Source organism: Medicago truncatula, chromosome 8, assembly GCF_003473485.1.
Source record: "Medicago truncatula cultivar Jemalong A17 chromosome 8, MtrunA17r5.0-ANR, whole genome shotgun sequence".
Classification (NCBI taxonomy): domain Eukaryota; kingdom Viridiplantae; phylum Streptophyta; class Magnoliopsida; order Fabales; family Fabaceae; genus Medicago; species Medicago truncatula.
Window position 1 is genome coordinate 19,206,256 of NC_053049.1, and position 21,415 is coordinate 19,227,670.

The 21,415-nt window shown below is 33.8% G+C and overlaps 1 non-coding gene across 1 annotated transcript; it reads right to left on the bottom strand.

Moving 5' to 3' along the window:
- Positions 1 to 9,354: 9,354 nt before the first annotated feature.
- On the bottom strand, positions 9,355 to 9,443 carry TRNAS-UGA (transfer RNA serine (anticodon UGA)). Its single transcript has one exon. It is a non-coding gene; the product is annotated as a tRNA-Ser (tRNA).
- Positions 9,444 to 21,415: the final 11,972 nt, after the last annotated feature.

Consider the following 21,415-nt stretch of genomic DNA (forward strand, 5'->3'; position numbering starts at 1 on the left):
CATATTAGTTTCTCACAACACTCTTTATTACATTATATCCGGTTTCCCTTATAAGTCATCAGTCCTCGCTTGGGTCTCTATCAAGATGAAATTAAAATAAGTGCAAAAGGGAAATTAAAGAATACACCAATAACAACTCATGATTTCCAAAATCCTTGGTTATGTCCAAATTTTCAGCAGTTAATTGGAGTGATTATTAACGTTTAATAGATGTCCTTCGCATTTTGGGGCATCAACCATGAGCTAGATATATATTAAACAGTACTATATACACCACGACAAAAACCGTCCCGAGAAATCACGAAAGCAACATGTCACACTGAGAGTTGGTTGTGAAAATACATGAGGCGGTTATCAAAGGAATTGGGCACAAAACACGGGTGGGTAGCCAATAGGAATGTATTCGGGATAACCTCGGGATAAATAATTCGCTTGATCCAGCACTATTCTATATTAAATGCAAATCTGCTTTCAATAGGAAAGGTTATATTCTTACATGTTGGTTGGTTTGTTGTGCTATTTTTATGACCTTGCGACTTTTGTATTAACTGTTTGCACCTACTTTAGCACAACTTGTGGAGGGTAGGCCACTTGCGGCGTTTTATTATGTGACATTTTTGCTTGTTAAAAAAAAAACTACCATTTATGTTCTCTCAATTCCATGACCTCTTTCGTTGTATGTAATACAAATATGCACTTCAAATCATTGTTTCACAACATATAGAATTGAAATTAAATTGAATTAAAAACATAGAGTAAAGTAAATATATACCAGAAGAATTATAAAAAGAGAAACGAGAATCATAATATTACTTAACCCCATGCACATGCTACATTTATTGAAATTCACGAAGGATATCTAAAAGCCAACTGATTAGTTGGAAAGAAAGATATTGTTTATTAAAGTAGTATGTAGCTGCATGATATAATGCATGGTTGATATTTTGTTTCTTGAACATATCAAGATTAAGTGGCAATCTCCACAGGCATCTTCAAAAATCCTTTTCCATTGGAGTAAGAGATATTCTTGAGGAAGTTGTTTATTGCAGGGTTGGATAGAACCTCAAAGTAGTGTTCTGCTTCAACGTTAGAGGTAAAACACCAGCCATGTTGCAGTTCAGAATTAGGATAATAAGCACATAAACTCCCGGTTCCCTTCTTGATGCAGTCGTTGTTAGATTGACTTAAGTTGTAATGTTCCTCGACTGCCTTCGTAATAGTTAACTGTGGTCGGCAAAACCCAGCCAATCCTCCCGCTGTTACGTTCCTCATGTTTACATCCTTCACCGGCCTACCGATCCTACTTAGAATCTCAATTCTGATTACAATGACTATAACAATATGAACCAAAGCTTAAAGTTTAGTTATGCTTAAGCAATATAATATTCATATATAGTGAAGAATTCTCCACGTGACACAAAGTGAAAGGTTAACAAAGAAACAAATGCATGTGCACTTCATGAAGGAGACCAACATATGAAACTAAGCATGTTCAGAAGCTAAAAAGCATGTATATTTCTATTCCTTGCTATTCATGTTGTCTAATTGGGTTCATAATTTACCATATTTCAAGAATTTTCTAACGAGGTCCTTAAATAATAAATTACTAACAATGTTAATCCATAAAGTGTTCATATTGATTACTTGCAAGACTAAGTATACTCCCTACGACGACTCTCCTACTTTGAATGTAATGGATGAATTGTCCGTAGTCTTTGATCCCTAAAAGACTAACTCTTGTGGTCTAAAGAATTACATATCAGCTATGTAGCACAGATACGGACACGGACACCAGACACGACACGGACACTGACACTGACACGTCAAGACAACTAATTTTTTTAGAAAATCACATAATTCAATGTAATTATATGTGTCGGTGTGTCGTGTCGGCGTTGAACACGACACCTGTCTAACACGGAGACACGCCTTATCCGAGGAGTGTCTGTGCTTCATAGCATATCAGAGATTCACCAAATAAAGTGGACGTGGTCATACACAATTGTGGGATAATTCTACAGCCTCAAATTGTGGGATAATTTCTTTAGTATTATAGCTTATCATAAGAAAGGTAAGCCATACAATTTTCACATAATCTACAATAATTTATCGATTTTAGGAATCAGTACTAATTTCTTAAGTACTTGTTTAATTTTTTCAAAAGTCACGTTACTGCGTGGAAAGAGCTTTAAACGTGAAGTGGCGGTAACCCACTTATTTACCAAACACTCACTAACATGTCTTCCAAAAGGGGAAAATATCAGAATCTAGACAAGTTCAAAAGGCTAGATCTGATTGTTAGCTGGCCTGACTTAAATAGACTAAAATACTTTGTTGTCGATGCGGAAATGTGGCGCGGCGCAGCCAACCTAAAAATTGGCACGGTGCGGGAGGAGGGCATGTATCAGGTGTTATTTCGGTGGTACGGCCGCTAATAAATTAATACTTAATATCATACTATTCAAAAAGAAATACTAAAAATACCTTCAACATTACTCCAAATTTCATAAAATAATCATAATATGAAATAAAAAAAGTTAGCAAAATAGAAAATCGCTAATACCAGTTATAAATACACAACTAGTACAAGTTATTGTTTTACTATTAATAGGTCCGCTTTGACCGCTTTCCCCTTCTGGCACGCACCGACGCGGCCTAGCGCGGTGGTCTAGATTTTTCCGCTATAGCGGCCGGCGCAACCGCTTTTGACAACAAAGCTAGCAAACATATGTGGCAATAATTATGCAAAAATATAATTCCTTGAAACATTTGACTAGGTGAACATCGGACTAACCTTGCAAAAATATTATGTCAAATTGGTTGGAAGGATATTCTACAAAATGATGGGATGACAGCTCATAGTAGCAGCTCTCATGGTAGCTGTAGTTACCGCTACAAAATATAATCCTCTTGTTTTGTTTCTTAGCTAGATTGAAGGATCTGATATTGTAGAAAATCAAGGCTCTTTAAGTAGCCATCTTGAATAAAAGAAAATGCAATGAATTATAATCAAGCAAATTTCCACTATGAACCTCTCTTTCTCTCTGGAGTCTTTTTATACTCTAAATAAAAAATCAATTAAATTCATAGGACATATCATCCACACAAATAATTTCTATCCAAATGATACTCACATATGACCAAGAGAAGCTACCATCCAAAAACAAAACAAACTTAGGAATAACTAGTATTTAAAAACAACTAGCAATTTTCATATATATAGATATTTAATCCCGACATTAAGCTACCAATTGAATGGCTAGTATTATCAACCTGGTAAGAAATATTGTAAATTTTAAACATACAGAAATAAAACCCAGTTGTAACAATAAACAAAAAATTCAATTTTTTTTTACTAGGATCATGTTATTGAAAGCGCTATTAAAGTGGCACTATAAATAACTAAAATTGTAGTAGTGATTGAGTGTTAAAAGAGAAAATTTTGAAATTTTGTTTTTTGAGAGAAATTATTGTGGGTCCAGCCATTGTCACATGGCCAACATGTATTTGACAAAATGGAACGTAGTATGTGATGACAAGTAGCAAGATGCATGGTGTACACATGGTGTAGTGTATGAGTGACACATGTTTTGGTGCATGCAAGGGACACTTGGTGTGGTGCATGCATTGCAAGGGACAGTTGGTGATTTGCATGAAAGGAAAATGACAAATGTCTTCATGCATGTAAGGCAGCTTTGGCTTCCTTCTCCTATAAATAAGACCATGAGCAGTCATTTCCTAAAAAAAATTTAAGGGACCATAGTCTTTCCTAAAAAAAAAAATATGAGGGTCCAATATTATTCTATTGTACCACAACCCTAACCTTTCTCAAATTCTTTCTCTCATTCATAGGGTTTTGAGATCGCTAACTACGTCTGCTAATCAACCTTTACCAAAGATTCATGTTCTGCTGCTGTCACACAATCTCTCAATTCTCAACTCAACTTGTCCAGTCCCTCAATTCTCAAATTTGTGATGCCGTGAGTTTGTATATTTAACTACAAATATAAATACCTATATAACCTGCTTTTTATCTCTACCTTTAGAAATATTGTCGGCTCATGATTTTATTTCTTAGATTATATTTTTCAAACAAGTGTGATTTCCTTGATTAATCGGCCGGTCGTTTGGAGTCCCATATTCAATTTCCAGTAGTTCAATGGAATAATGAGATTTAAGTTCAAAAGTAATTTTTTTTGTAAAGTTCCAATCCAGTTTGGAGATTTTCCAGTATTTTCTTCAAACGGGTTCTGCCAATTTGATTGAAGAGTCCACGAGGCATTTCCTTCGTTGAAGACAATATTGACTATTTGGCTGTGTCAAGCTTGATTCTCATACACATCTTGGTCGAAAAGAAGATGTCATTATGTCAGCGTTCCTATATAGGCAGCTCATTTATAAATTGTTGGTAAAAGTGCAACGCTTCCTGTGGTTTATATTCTGGAACAGTATGTCTAGATCGCTGCATAAATATTAAGAAATAGTATCAAGACCAAGAAAATATAAAGTAATTTATAGAATTGAGTATTACATTTTTCTATGTATATACCTTCACAGTCAGAAATGTGAAATTGTTGGCATATCCTTGTGTGAACTTAGAACTTGTTTGGATTCACTTATTTCAGATTATCTACTAGTAAGCACGTGTGATACAGTTTGAACAGTTTGTGACACGTGTCTATCAAGAGCTAATATTTGTTACTGGAAAATTGGACTATCCAAAAACAATGGAGGAGGACATTGCACAACATCTGCTTAATGACGATCATGTTACAACAGCTTCTGATGAAATATCACTTATGTCAAAATAGGATACTAGCATTAATCCTTTATTTAAATGCTAGTTAGTTGTTCTTCTGATTTGTTTTATTAGTCTTATGTGTATTCCTTCATGTAATTCATATTATTTCATAATTAATATAATTTTCAATTTAACTCTATGAGGAATAGTAATATGATATTATAGATATAATAATTTCGCTACAATCTTTCTCCAATTGAAGGCTTTGTAATCACTGTAATGACTTTATCTAGATCATCGATCTTCTACAAGTTATGTGTTTAAATGAGTTTATCTTGGTTTGTGACCACAAATTTTTTATATGGCATTGTGGTAGTAAAAATTGTAACTGTTTTATATGCAGTTTTTAATTGCAGCGAGTATTAACGGTTAATTGATTTCCTCTAATGAGTGTATACTTCTCATTAATTGGATTTGCTAAAAACATAGCAGAAATACCGATGAAATCTAATCTACAATCTCTGCTTAAAAATGTCTAAAAACACTTTCATAGTATTCCCTTAAAAGATTAATATTATACACATCCAACCCTTTCGGTGTATTTTGGTTAGTCAAGATTAAGTCATTAACCATGAAGCATTAAGATAAGTAACAATCTATTTTTTGGTTACATGGTAATTAGCAGTATAAAACAAAAAGGAGACGTTTGAACAAAGCCTCTGATCCATGTGTGCTTAATGGCTGAAAATAAAAACCATTGGAATCAAATGGGAAAGGTTACATGCTTACAAGTTGGAATAAACACTGGTGATTTTTTTTGAAAATTGCAGTGATTGAACGGTTTTCTATATGATTGCAAAAGGTTCTATAACTAGATTATTCCGTCAAAAGGTTCTATAACTTGATTTGCAGAAATATATGAGGTACCTAAAATTGATTTTCAATTAAATAAAGTGTCTTATTTGCTTGCACATTAATTGTCATTATTTTTATACTATTAGAATACTTCAAACAATTTTAGTATCTGTGTTACATAATTAAAACATCAAATGTATTAATGTTAATCTGAGTGTCTATGTTTTTCCTGCACATGTAGAATATAAAGGATATATCACTGAAGTTTTGAGATGCTTACAATCAATGCATACCCTCATACACAGGATCCAGTTCTTACAAAAATGACCAATACCAATATCAGTTCTTACGTGCCAATTTCACTAGTGTTAGATCATATCAGACCACAACTTAGTAGCGGGATACAGTGGTAAGCAAACCCAAAGAGTGATGGAGAAAGTAGTAGCAGCACCCGATGTAGTGGTGGTGGAAGTAGATAGAGACAAGGAGTGGTTGGCGCAGGTGGAGCGAGGGGTTGATGTTATCTTTGTCTCTCTTCCTAATGGTGGAAATGATCTTTGAAGAATTCACTTAATTATGTTAAGAAACTAGTAGAAGTCACTTAAGCACTGACACATGCACCGAACACATCAATACTAGTACCGGTTTGAGAAAATAGATGTCATTGAATGTAACCACACATTCAAGTTGAATCCACCAACACTTACACACTTTCAATCTAAAGTATCGATGCTGCATCTCATGATAAAATAAGTGCCAAGAATTTAGTCATAATGGAAGCATCAAGGATGTCTTCCAAAGATGAGCTTTCCTTAAGCAATGCACATAATTCATTATGGCCCTGTTTTCAAAAAAAAGAAGCCTTCTAGCATTGCCTTCACATGTTGAAGAACACATGGGAGAGACCACTTCTGAAATCTAAAGTTTGTGTTCAACAATGAGAACAAATTTAGTTCTCAAGATAGCTTGGGTTCAAATACATGTGAAATATCATGAGTGGCTTGGAAATCGTCACCAGGATGCCTAGTTATTTATTGGTGATTCTCTATTTCATAAGTTGTTTGTATCTCAAATATTGTCTTTGTTGTGGATTATTTTAGACTTGGAAATCCGTAATTTAGTAATGTTGGAATTTGTGTTGGGAGACTGCGCCAAATAATTGAACAAAGAAGAAGATGAAGAAAATGATGGTGGTTGCAAAAATGAATTTCAAAGCGTGTGTTTGATAATATCCTCTCTTGCAAGGGAATCCTCCATTGGAGGTGAATAGCATCAAATAGACTCAGTGTGAGATAAAAAGACATGATCATCGTAATGGACTCCATGTATTGCAAAAGACAGAGACAAATTATTTTTACAAAGAAACATTCTTAAAAAATGAAATTTTTGAAAAGTAGATGTATTGCATCAAATAGACTCAGTGTGAGATAGAAACACATGATCATCCTAGTACTTATTTTTAATAAATGTAAGTTAAATATATGGTTCATTTTTTATATAACAAAAAAAAATGATTTTGACATTCAATAATTTAGAGATTATTTTTTAGAGATTTTATGAAATAGCATAATCGATTGTGTTTGTTTATTGTAATAACAATCACTTATTTAAAAAATTGTTTTAATTTGTTTGAATACAACTATAAAAGATGTGTTTTTTTTATACAATATATTGAATTAATTTGTAAATGATTGAATGAAAGTGTTGATGATAAAAAAACAAAAATCATGATGAAGATGTTGTTCTACCACAATGAAAGTTAATTGTCGTTGGTTTCAACGAAAGTTAACAATTTGAGTAAATTGCATCAAATAGACTCTGTGTGAGATAGAAGCCCATGATCATCGTAATACATATTTTTAATAAATGTAAGTTAAATATATGGTTCATTTTTCATATAACATAAAAAAATGATTTTGACATTCAATAATTTAGAGGTAATTGTTTAGAGATTTTATTAAAAAGCATAATCGATTTGGTGTTTGTTTATTGTAATAACAATCACTTATTTAAAAATTATTTTAATTTGTTTGGATACAACTATAAAAGATGAACCCTTCTTGGACCCCTTCCCTTTTGATGTACCTCTCTTCAGACAAAAAATAATACCGACACGGTTGCCCTGAGTGGTGCTTAGGGCCACCGCCTCTCTCTCTCTCTCTCTCTCTCTCTCTCTCTCTCTCTACCTTGCTCGCTCTCTCTCTCTCTCCAATGGTCGTGTCAAATTTAAATTGGATAGATCTTATACATATTTTTGAAAAGCTACTAGGTATAAAATCTTTTCATTTGAAGTTGTTTTTAGATTTTTGTCGTTGATCCATATCGTTTAAAAATCTATAACAAACAGATACAATATTCGTTAACTGATTTTTTTAACAAACCTCATAGAGCCCGTTTGTTACATAGTAAAATAAAATTTATTTTGACATTTAATAATTTGGGGACTATTTTTTTGTTGAGAGTTTCTATAAAATCAAAATCTATTTTGAGTTTGTTTATGGTAGTAAAATCAAATTTTTTTCAAATAATTTAGTATGGTTAGATACAGCAACATAAATGAAATATTTTGTTACAAAAACACATCAATCTTTTGACAGTTTATTTTTTTCTTATCAAAATAGGATTTTTTTCGTTACAAAAGACAAAATGGTAAGTATATGTTCAGGTATCAAATGATTTTTTTTTTGGTTACATAGGTATCAAATTATTAAGATTAGCAAAATTGTGTTTTTACTGAACAATAATTTTCATAATTAGAGAATAAATTGAATGAATGTGTGAATGATTGAATGAAAGTATTGGTGATAAAAAACAGAAATTGTGTCGCTGCTTCCAACGAAAGTTAACGGCAGCTTATGCAACGGCAGTAAACTGTCGTTGAAGGCGAAGGACAATTAACTATTGCGGTGGGTATTTTGATATTTTTGGGGTGTTAAAAAACAATTTTCTATAGTATTTTTTTAGGTTTAATAGCACTTTTCCCCCCTAACTTTCAAAATCTTTCAATTTTGGCCCCCTAAGTACAAAAACTACAATTTTGACCCCTGAAGATTTAACCCCTTTGCAACTTTGGTCCTTTTTGCCAATTTTGACCGGTCAATGCCTACATGACTGCCATGTGTGTAATTATTAAATTAAAAAAACCATAAAATCATTTTTAAATTAAATAAATGAAAAATTAAATTTAAAAAAATAGAAAAAAGATTAAAAATAAAATTCAAATCTTCATTTTCATTTCATCTTATCATTCCAAATCCAATCCAGATTCTGTTTGCATACTTGGTATGTTCTGCGGAATATATGACTCATGCTCCTTTAGGTTCTTTAAATTCCGTGGGTGGCGTAGCTACAGAGATTAATGCAGTCAATTATGTCTCTCCTAGAAGCTGGTTAGCTACTTCTCATTTTGTTCTAGGATTCTTCCTATTCGTAGGTCATTTATGACACGCGGGAAGAGCTCGTGCAGCTGCCGCAGGATTTGAAAAAGGAATTGATCGAGATTCGGAGCCTGTTCTTTTCATGACTCCTCTTAATTGAGACATGAAATACAATGCTTGACGTAAGAATCACTTTGGTTTTAGTATACATATTGGGTTGAGTCGAGCAGATGATATTGAAATTTTTTTTTTTTTTTTTCAATTCATTTATATGTAATATCTAATCTTTTTTCGGGCTCGGCTAAGTGGTGATATAGTCGAGCCCGAAAAAACCGAGCTAACCTAAATCAATAAAATTCAAAAATACATTCGCTAAGAAAAAGGAGAGAGGGGGATTCGAACCCTCGATAGTTCTTTCGAACTATACCAGTTTTCAAGACCGGAGCTATCAACCACTCAGCCATCTCTCCAAAAGCTAATTTCTATTTTATCTTTATTCCACTCAAGAGAACATGACCATACGAATTAATACCCCTTTTTATCTATGTATGATAAAGTGACTTAATTGGTCTAGTTCTCTCTCTCCGTATATATATATGCATGATCCAGCATGCTCTTTTGTGAAGTAAAAAAAACTACCCCTCGATCCACGCCTCAAAAGGGGTGTCATCTAAAATCAATGGATTAATGATAAAACCCTCCATAATGCGTTTTTTCTTTTTTTAAGGGGTCAAAAGGGATTGGGGGATCAAATGGTATAGTTCTTTTGTTGGTAAATTGGAGGATTAGAAACATGACTATTGCTTTTCAATTAGCTGTTTTTGCATTAATTGTTACTTCATCCATTTTATTGATTGGTGTACCTGTTGTATTTGCTTCTCCTGATGGTTGGTCAAGTAATAAAAATGTTGTATTTTCCGGTACATCATTATGGATTGGATTAGTATTTCTAGTGGGTATTCTTAATTCTCTCATCTCTTGAAACTTTTCATTCTAGATTAAAAAACGAAATGACCCCTCCCCCCCGAATTCTTTCGGGTTGTGAGGCACATTAAAATGAAAATGGAATATATAAGACCCCACAAATAAAGAAAACTAAAACATTATTATTAATGGGAGGGGTCAAAATAAGAAAATAGAAAAATATAGGATTCCTATTATCTAGGGGAATATATTTGAATTTATTTTTTATATCTTAGAAATCTGTAATTCTACTTTTTTTATTAATTTAATTAATATATAGATCTATATTATAGATACAATACAATATATCAAAAAAAAAATTAACAATATACCAATATATAGATATATAAACAAATAAGGTATATTTAGAATAGAAAGATATATAGTATATATATTCTATATAGAATATAGATTCTATATAGATTATAGAATCTAATAGTTATATATTCTATTCTAACTATAGATCTATCCTATATGAGTTATGGTTCTCATTATTTATTTTTTGTTCTCTTTGTTGATCAGAGAAGTTAATTACTACTTGGACCGTCATAAATATTCCTAAGGGTTAAAGCCCTCCAGAAGGGCCAAATCTACGTTATTAATCACTTCGCCTTGTTCCAAGCCTCGTGCTTGGGGGGCTGTGGACCATCATAAATATTCCTAAGGGTTAAAGCCCTCCAGAAGGGCCAAATCCACGTTATTAATCACTTCGCCTTGTTCCAAGCCTCGTGCTTGGGAGGCTGTGGACCGTCATAAATATTCCTAAGGGTTAAAAGCCCTCTAGAAGGGTTTAGGCGCCCTATAGAAGGGACGATGGAGGTCTGGGCGCGCCCTCCTCAGGACGCCGCCCACCTCGGCTTCTAGAAACCTCTAGAAGTCGCCCTAAACCGCCTAAGTGAGCTAAAAAGACAAAAAACCCTGCTTTCTTAAAGCTTAAGTCACGCAGGAAAAAGCCCATTAGCAGGCTATAAATAACCCCCTTGGGGTCATTCTAAAAGGATCCATTACTCAGTCTAAAAAACCCTAGATTAGAACCCTAGTCTACGATTCTTAACCCTAGAATCCTTACCGTACTTTTTCTGCAAGTACAGTTGGCGCCGTCTGTGGGAAGAGGTAAAACTAGCCTCGACCACGTTTCTAAAGAAAAATCGTGATTTGGAAACCCTTAACCTAAAAACCTAAATCGCATCTCTCATGGTGATTTAGGAACCCAACCCCGCCATCTCTCCGATAAGTTATTTTTCCTCCACCGTCATAGGTTTCACCACGCCTCCTTTCAACTTTCAAGTTTACCATCACGCCACCAACCCTGCTTCATGGCCTTCCTGCTCCGTCGACGCCGCCGAGATAGATAGGAAAGGCAGCCTTGTCGTAAGTCGCCTAAATATCAGTAATACCGTGTCAGGTTGTTACTTTGTAACTTTGTTACTCTCCGTTCATCCTTTTGTTGCAATTCTTAAATTAACGTAAGATTATGATTGGCTCCTGACCTATATTATTTGAGTCACGTACTTTATGTCCGTCGTTTGTGCTACATGTATATAATTTGGCTAGCTTCGAGATACGTGACTCAAACATTGTTTTCTGTGATGCGATTCGGTTTGATATATATGGAGATTTGTATCTTTAGTTATTTAATCCTTGTTACAATCCATAACAGTAAGAACCGTGCTATTATAGATATACCATGAGTGTTAATAAGCTAGTTAATTACGATTGGCTCCATAAATATCAGTAAGATCCGTGCTATTACTTGTTTCTAACTTCTATTTCCCAACATATGGATATTGCCGTATTCATATTAGACTTTCTTGTCCCTCTTTTGGGGTGGAATTCTTAATTGATAAACATAGTGTTCTCTGGCATTTATTTGACTATATGCATATACAGATGCTTTCGTAATTTATTCATCGCATGCTTGGGTTTTTTAATTGCACATGTGTCATAAAGTTTAAGTTACGCTACTAGTTTTTAACTCGCTCAACTAAAGCAAGATTATTATTTACGTGATATACAATGCCCAATATTTAATCTAATACTAGTTTTCATATCTGCATTGGTTTTTCGGTGGATATATATATGCACTAGGCTTATAGTTTTTTTGGAAATAATCTAGTATGATAATGGATATTTTGGAGACAATAGGTTGGACTTTCATCCTTGATTCTATTACTACTACTACAGCACGGGTATTGTACGATCATGAGAGATGTATTATATAAAACAACACCAGGCACAATCATTGACGTCTTTATTGCATAAAATTTAAGAGGATCCCACACATAGCATCACGATCATATGTTTTAACTGGTTCATGACAGCTTTTCAAAAATGAAAGCATAGGTGCATATTGAGCAGTTCTTGTTAATGCAGCTGTAATCTGGTTCATGATTTAGTTTTTTAGTTTCTAAATAAATTAGAAAGAACAGGTGTAGACTGATGCTATATGATGTATGTTTCATAATTATCATCGCCGCTGCTAGAAAGAAAGCCGCAAGCAATCAAACTCAAAGACCAGATAAGTTTTCGCTTCATTATCATGATTGTCGTTCATTGATGTTTGGAAAGCTTCAAAATAAATGCGTTCACATTTTGGAGACATTAGCATATATATATGATAAAAGTTCCTCTATTATTTAAATATTGCACCGGTTTAATCAAATATATGTATAATCATACACAATCAACTGTTATGAAAATAGACTCATGTTTATTCAGAGAAACATGTTTATTCAAAATTGATTCTTTATGGATTTCTAGTACTGGTTTTGAGTAATTTCCCATTATATGTGCTTTATTAGCTTGAGAAGGAACATTGGACTTAGATTTTCCATATATTCAGATTTTGCTTTCTTTCATTAGCCTGTTTTTTGGACATCATTACTTTAAAAGTTGATGAAAATCTACTTCTCTGCATGTTACTTCTTTATAAGTTTTTTATTCATGACTTCATTTGTTTAATCTGGCTTTAACAAATGAATTCTTATAAAGATTATGATTAACATGCAATAAGTCCAATTTGGAATAGAATAAGCCCTGATATAATCCGGGCTGCTGATTGTGATAAATATAATTAGGGATATTTAATGATTACAAAAATGCCGAGGCATATATGCTAGCTACTCACAAGGAAACTTTCAAATTTTTGTAACTATTCACTTCGGTAGTAGTCGAATCCGGCTAAAAGATATATTATGTTTTGTTTCAGGTCAACACAACTTATATATAAAGCAGCAGATCGAAGAACTTAACTGTCAGATTATATACAATCACACCACGAGGAATGAGCCTAGACAAATGCTCAAAACAACGAGAACCGAATAGCCAGAGCAACATCGTTCAGAAGAAAGCTAACGACAAGGAATTATACAGGATCGTAACGAATTTGAATAATCAATGATAAAGTAAGTAGAGAGGAGTTTGTTGTTTTTTCTCTCAAGGCCAACAATCCCAGACAAAGATCAGCGCATAAGAAGAAGTCAAATGGAACGTGGCGTGCCTCCTCAATTTTCAAAATTAATATTCTCACAATCCAGGTGACATTGTTATAATTCGATATACTAGAATGCTATATACGCAAATTGGTGGAGAAATTTGGTAGTAGAATTTAATGAATATCATTTATCTTTCGACTAGTTTTTTGGCATAATATGTAGACAATCAGTTTTACCGATGGCAAAGTTACGGCCAAGATAACATCAACAAGCAACGACCGGGAATGGATGTTTAGTTCCAATCTAATAAAAAGTAGAGGCGAGCTAAATAAAAGAAAACAAATTAAATAATAGTTAGTTTCTATTAAATATGATTGCATATGATTAAAGGACTCGTTTATTCATGATACTGATTACTTTGGAAGTTTGGAAGAATTGTTATATTTCAGATAAATCAAGTTTGGGATACTAACAAGCCCGCCAAGGGCTAGATGAATAAAAGGAGAGAACTCGCCATAATTAAACGAGCATGGATGCAATAGTCCCGCCATGGAAAACATAAAGATGAAACGCGGAGTTATGAGCATGGATGCAATAGTCCCGCCATGGAAAACATAAAGATGAAACGCGGAGTTATATTCTAAAATAACCTTTTCGACCTTTGAGATTTGTTTTGCAGGTTTTTTATAAGAGGAAGTTTCGATTTGAGATTTGTTTTGCAGGTTTTTTATAAGAGGAAGTATCGACAGTCCGACCTTCTTAAAGGCGACTAAAATTCCCGGCCAGTATGACCTTCTTAAAGGCTGCTGAGACTTAAAAATTAGTACGACCTTCTTAAAGGCGACTAAAAATCCCGGCCAGTATGACCTTCTTAAAGGCTGCTGAGACTTAAAAATTAGTACGACCTTCTTAAAGGCGACTAAAATTCCCGGCCAGTATGACCTTCTTAAAGGCTGCTGAGACTTAAAAATTAGTACGACCTTCTTAAAGGCGACTAAAAATCCCGGCCAGTATGACCTTCTTAAAGGCTGCTGAGACTTAAAAATTAGTACAGTTGTCCGACCTTCTTAAAGGCGACTGATATTCAATCAACAAGTTCGACCTTTTTAAAGGCGACTGATATTTTAACATCAACAGAGCGCCTATAAAAGGTTAAAAACTTTATAAAGAGCTCTAATTCAGCAAATTCATGAAAGGGAGAAAAGAAGATAATTCATAAAAAGAAACCAACGAACGTTTATGGTATGAACAAATTGCCCATAAAGATTAAACTTCATCAACCCTTATAAGTTAAGGACGCCCAATCGGGGAACAAACGATAGTCTTCTCATAAACAGAACCGTCCCGCCCAAACGTATTAAAGCGTCCAGACCGCATAAAGAATCAAAAGCACCACGCCTTGTACCAAGACTTGTGCTTGGGGGCTATGGACCGTCATTATATTCCTAAAGAGTTTAGAGACCCTCGGAAGGATCCTAAACGCCCTTTGTAAAGGACCTAAAAGGGTTCTCCAAAAGCTGTTGGACTTAGACCCTCAGAACTTTCCTGAATCTATTTTTAAAGAACTCTTCAGCTTTAAAAGCACCACGCCTTGTTCCAAGCCTCGTGCTTGGGGGGCTGTGGACCGTCATAAATATTCCTAAGGGTTAAAGCCCTCCAGAAGGGCCAAATCCACGTTATTAATCACTTCGCCTTGTTCCAAGCCTCGTGCTTGGGGGGTTGTGGACCGTCATAAATATTCCTAAGGGTTAAAGCCCTCCAGAAGGGCCAAATCCACGTTATTAATCACTTCGCCTTGTTCGAAGCCTCGTGCTTGGGGGGCTGTGGACCGTCATAAATATTCCTAAGGGTTAAAAGCCTTCTAGAAGGGTTTAGGCGCCCTATAGAAGGGACGATGGAGGTCTGGGCGCGCCCTCCTCAGGACGCCGCCCACCTCGGCTTCTAGAAACCTCTAGAAGTCGCCCTAAACCGCCTAAGTGAGCTAAAAAGACTAAAAACCCTGCTTTCTTAAAGCTTAAGTCACGCAGGAAAAAGCCCATTAGCAGGCTATAAATAACCCCCTTGGGGTCATTCTAAAAGGATCCATTACTCAGTCTAAAAAACCCTAGATTAGAACCCTAGTCTACGATTCTTAACCCTAGAATCCTTACCGTACTTTTTCTGCAAGTACACTACTGCAGGTGACGCTTCCAATTGCCTTTTAGTATACCTGCATGAATGGAACACCGTTTCAGTGATAAGCATGCAAAGTCTTCCAATTTTTGAAGTTAAAAGAGCAATTTTCTACAGTATTTTTTAGGTTTAATAGCACTTTTCCCCCCTAACTTTCAAAATCTTTCAATTTTGGCCCCCTAAGTACAAAAACTACAATTTTGGCCCCTTAAGATTTAGCCCCTTTGCAACTTTGATCCTTTTTTCCAATTTTGACGGGTCAATGCCTACGTGGCACGCCACGTGTCTAATTATTAAATTAAAAAAATAAAAAAACCATAAATTCATTTTTAAATTGAATAAATGAAAAATTAAATTAAAAAAAAAATCAGAAAAAAAATTCGAATCTTAGTCTTCATCTTCATTTCATCTTATCATTCGAAATCCAATCCAGATTCAGCATAAAAAAATCCAAATAATCATTTTCTAAATTAAATAAATTAGAAAATTAAAAAAATCACAAAATTTGAAAAAAAAAATAGAAAAGGAAGTTAACTACTATCTGAGAAGGATCTCACCGAAGAAAAGGCACACCCTTATGCATTCTAATACTTCAGCGTTCAAGCGATAATTGTTAAATCCCTTTTTATTCTAATTTTTTCCTTTCAGTGTAGTTAAAAATTGTTGTACTCTTAGTGATGAGTTTGAAGAACTTCAGAACATGATAAGGATGAAGCTATCAAGTGTATGAATTTTGTACTTGTGGTCTCTATGACTTCCTTGCTCAGTTGAAAGATTTTGAAAGTTAGGGGGGAAAAGTGCTATTAAACCTAAAAAATACTGTAGAAAATTGCTCTTTTAACTTCAAAAATTGGAAGATTTTGCATGCTTATCACTGAAACGGTGTTCCATTCATGCAGGTATACTAAAAGGCAATTGGAAGTGTCACCTGCAGTAGTAATTAACTTCTCTGATCAACAAAGAGAACAAAAAACAAATAATGAGAACCATAACTCATATAGTTCAATACCAAGTATGCAAACAGGATCTGGATTGGATTTGGAATGATAAGATGAAATGAAAATGAAGATTTGAATTTTATTTTTAATCTTTTTTCTATTTTTTAAATTTAATTTTTCATTTATTTAATTTAAAAATGATTTTATGGTTTTTTTAATTTAATAATTACACACATGGCAGTCATGTAGGCATTGACCTGTCAAAATTGGCAAAAAGGATCAAAGTTGCAAATGGGCTAAATCATAAGGGGCCAAAATTGTAGTTTTTATATTTAGGGGGCCAAAATTGCAAGTTGTTGAAAGTTAGGGGGGGAAAAGTGCACTTTAGCGTATTTTTTAAGGGCCCAAATTCTTCCCTCAAATAAATAAAAGAGCCCAGAATTATACTAGTATATATGCTCTAGCACAAGTCATGGGAAATACCAGAACCCTAATTCATAGGGTTTTGAAATCATTGCGGCTGCTCATCAAACTTTCTTAATTCTCAACTCAAGTCATTCAATCTCTTAACTCTCAAGTTTTAAGAAGCCATTCAGTTTCTTAATTCTAAAATTTAAGATGCCATGAGTTTGTTCATTTAACCTGCCTTTTCACTTCGTAATCAGATGTGGTTTTGCATAACCTTTCGTTCTTTCCATTATCTGTTGATTTTATTTTTTGTTTTTTTATTTATCTCCACCTCTAGGATTTCAGCCGCAACTAATGGCTTTTTCTATTATATTATATTTTTCATCAACAAGTGTGATTTCCTTGATTAATCAGTAGGTCACTTAGAGTTCCATAATCTTTTTCCAGTAGTTCAGTGAAATAATCAAATTCAAATTCTTGGCGATGAAGACTTATGGACAAGAAGTGGTTCAAAAAACTGAGTCTGTGTACAAAATCAATCCAATCTAGGTTGCTGATTTATATAATAGTGACTGGATCATGCCATTGACAAAAGAAGTTCAAGTTGCATATTTATTAAGGAAGTTGGATTGAACATACACCTTTCTTATTTTCAATTACAATGTTCATACATTATCTTTTCCAAATATGGGTACTTGCTGTGAATGTGTATGAAGTACAAAATTGGTGAATTCATTTGAATTGTGACTATAGATTCTATGTAATTAACATGTGTGGATGTTGATATTATTATCCTATACAATTCCTGATTCATGAGAATATCGTCATAGGATTTGCTACAATGTGCATTAACTTAAATATTTATATCGTGGATCCAATTTTAGACAGAAAAAAATAGTGTTTTGTTTGCAAATGCATAGTCGACTGAGAAAAACTATTTTTCTCCCCTCAAATGTATACCTTTGAATGTACTTGTGCAAGATAACTTTTTAATTCATCTTTCTACGTCCATTCTTGTTTGGAGCTTTGTTAGTTCTTATCCTCTCAAGTCTCATTCAGGTATTTTGATACTAAGACACCTATGTTTAGTGCTTAATTATTAACATGCAAATTATTCTTGTAACAGTGATCCTTTTTTACATGTTTCGTTTCCATTAGGTTAGGGGTCACATATAATCCCTGGGTTCTTTACTTCTATTACATTTTGCGGCTGTGTAGTATATCACACAGAAAACCATATCAAGAGGTTCTACTATAATGGGTCCACTTGGGCTCCGGTTTTGTTGTATCTAGACATCATCAGCCTCTGCCTCTCTCTAGGAGATTATGATTGAAGATCATCAAATTTGTATCACTTGGATTGGATTTACCCGTAGAACAAGTGGGAAATATCACTTATGTCAAAACAGGATACTAGCATTAATCCTTTATTTAAATGCTAGTTAGTTGTTCTTCTGATTTTGTATATTAGTCTTATGTGTAATCAGAGAGATAATAATTTCGCAACAATCGTTCGTGAAACCCACCGTTTTAAGATTTTTTTTTTAAAAAAAAAATAAAAAAAAAATAGATAAATAAATCAGCAAATATAAAATATATAACTATTTATATAAAAGAAAACCCACTGAACCTCCTAGATATTTCTCTTTCCCCTTTCACATTTCTCTTTTCCAGCGTATCCTTCCCTTCTTCTTTCTCATCCTCTTTCTATTCATCTTCTCATTTTAAGTTATGATTCCATTCACAAATCAAACTCTATTAAAGGAATTTTACCTCTATCTCTACAATTACACGATAGAATTTTGGGATTTAGGTTATTGCTTCATGGAAGGAGAAGAGTACCCATCATTTGAAAGTCGTTTATTAAGTAAGACTCTTTGAGGTAAATACACAACCCATAACTCAATTAAGGCATCTCTAGTCATGGGTAATTTGATTTAGAAACTTATTTTAGAGTTTAGAGTAGGTATTAAAGGAATCTAGGACTGCATATGGTTAGAAAAGTTTTAGAATACTCATTTTAATCTTGAAATTATTACTGATGCTCAGATTGGATAGTTGATACTTTGCTTGCTACTACGGGAGCAGTTGGAGAGAAAATGTGGTTGATTCGACATAGATGTGAGTTGATGATGATCATTATCACTTATTTTAATTATCGCTATTATTGATATTTTGGTGATTTTATAAGTTAAAGTATTTCTCAAAACGGGAAGCACACCCTTTGAACATTTTTCTCATCGTTGAAATTGATGTTTAAGGTCATGAATATTATTATGGTCTCTGTTTTGAACTTGTCTGTGATTTATTGAGCAAATGTTTTGCAATCGATATTTGGTTACATCTACTATGATGTGAGTTTTGAGATATGGAGAAATACGGTTTTGAGAAATATGTTATTGGTTTGAAAATTATTTTGGTACTATTATACACTCCATTTGGATTTGAGTTTTCAATTGACCTATGTCTTATGATTTATAAAGTAGTGGATTTAAGAATTGAAATTTATTTCATGTATCTTGGCACTAGTTTTCGATGTTGTAAAACATGGTTTAAAGTATGCGCTTTTGAAAGGAATTGAAATTAATATGTACGCGATTTGGATTTGGATTTGAATTCGGATTTACTTATGATGATAAGTAGTAGATTTTTGATTGAGTTTTGGTGAACGTATATTGACATAAGTTTCGTTATGTTCCGAAATATGCTTTTAGACATGTGTTTTAAGAATGGTGTTTTGAAGATTACGGTTATAATGACGACGACCTAGGTGCACCTAGTATGTGATTTCAATTAGGTAGAATTACCCCGTTAGATGGAGCCGCCCCTATGGAAAGGCCGCCATTAGGAGGAGAGGGCTATCAATGAGAGGTAAGCTCCCTAATTGAAAATGCTTTACACTTTGTTTTGAGTCGAGAGAAAAGAGCTATCCGTTAGATGGAGCCGCCCCATGGAAAGGCCACCATTAGGAGGAGAGGGCTATCAACGAGATGGAGCTAGTTCTCGATTCACCCATTTGATTATTTTCACCAAAGTTAGATTTCTATACTTTATTTAAAGTTTATTATTTTGGTATTATGAAATTGAATATGATTTTATATTTTCTTTGAAGTGATTATTTTGATTCCATTTCATTAAGCCCGATTTTTATATTCTATTGGATTTGATTATCTCGATTCCTTTTCATTATAATCGATTTATATATTTTCTTTAAAGTTGTGGATTGGGTTTCACCTCTTGACGACATTGAAATTTTGACATAGTCTTATTTGGTTTGATAAAATTACAAAGTTTTATGAATTTCCATGGTACACTTGATTGTGAACTTATTATATTTTTATATAGTTACTAGCCTTGTAAGTTAAAAATTCGATTTGAGAAAAATAAATAATCGTGCCCTTGGGTGTTTCCCTTCTAGTTGGTAGTGGTTGTTGTCTCTCACTAAGTCCTCGTGACTTACTCTTTTATTTTCTATTATTTTTTTCTTCAGATTCCTAAGCAGCTAAGTAGAAAGCTGCTAGCAGATTCAAAGTTTTCGCAGTGTCACCTTTGGTAGGCCCTCTTGGTTGGCTTCTCTTTGTATATTTATATTTCAGTGTCCATTGATGTATCTGCAGCTATTTGGTAGTCTAGGATGTGTTATTCTGAGTTGTACAAGTATGAGAAAAATGTTATTTGAGATACTGGATGATGAAACAGGTTTTTAAAACAGGATTGATTCTTGGAAATGTTGAATTTACAGGGGAAACTCTGTCGAAGTTTCAGTAAATATTTTTATTGAAGTGAAAACCGAATTGGAATTGTTTTTATTTTATAGTTTGTCAAGTTGAATCAATAGGCTTGCCGAGCTAGAATGTTCTAGTTCGTGCGCCGGTCACGATTAGTGTTTTGGGTCGTGACAGTTCGCTAATTTAAGACTTTGTAATCACCGTAATGACTTTATCTGCATCGATCTTCATTTGGATGAAAGAACCATCAAGTACAACTTATGTGTTTAAGTTTACCGAGAACAATAAGGCAAAGCACGTTGAAAATGGATATAAACGTAGTAATCATTTTGTATCCATGTTTACATGGAAGCTAGTGGTGTAAGTGAAACAAAAAGGCATATTAGCTTCCTTGCATTATGTTAGGCATTGTAGTTATAAGTAATGAACACCGCTGAAAAATATATGAAAAGTATGAGAATTTAGAGCAGAGGAATCAATATATTTTTGTTTTTTTTTTGGTTCAAAAATATCTTTTTTTTCTTTTCTTATAACAACCTGATTTTTACTACTCTCTGCAAATAGATTGTATTCAACAAATGAAGAAAAAACACTTGTAAAAGAGGATGAATCCTAAACTTCCTCACAACCAAGTTCGTCCTAGACGGAGAAGACTCTCTCATTATTTATCACATATTCTTACATCACTTTTTAATATAAGCAGAAGGTGAGTTTCCTGCGGTTCCTAAAATCCTCAGGAAACAATTACCCACGAAGGTAATACCTATCCTTGGAAAAATCCGCAGAAAACAGGTTTCCT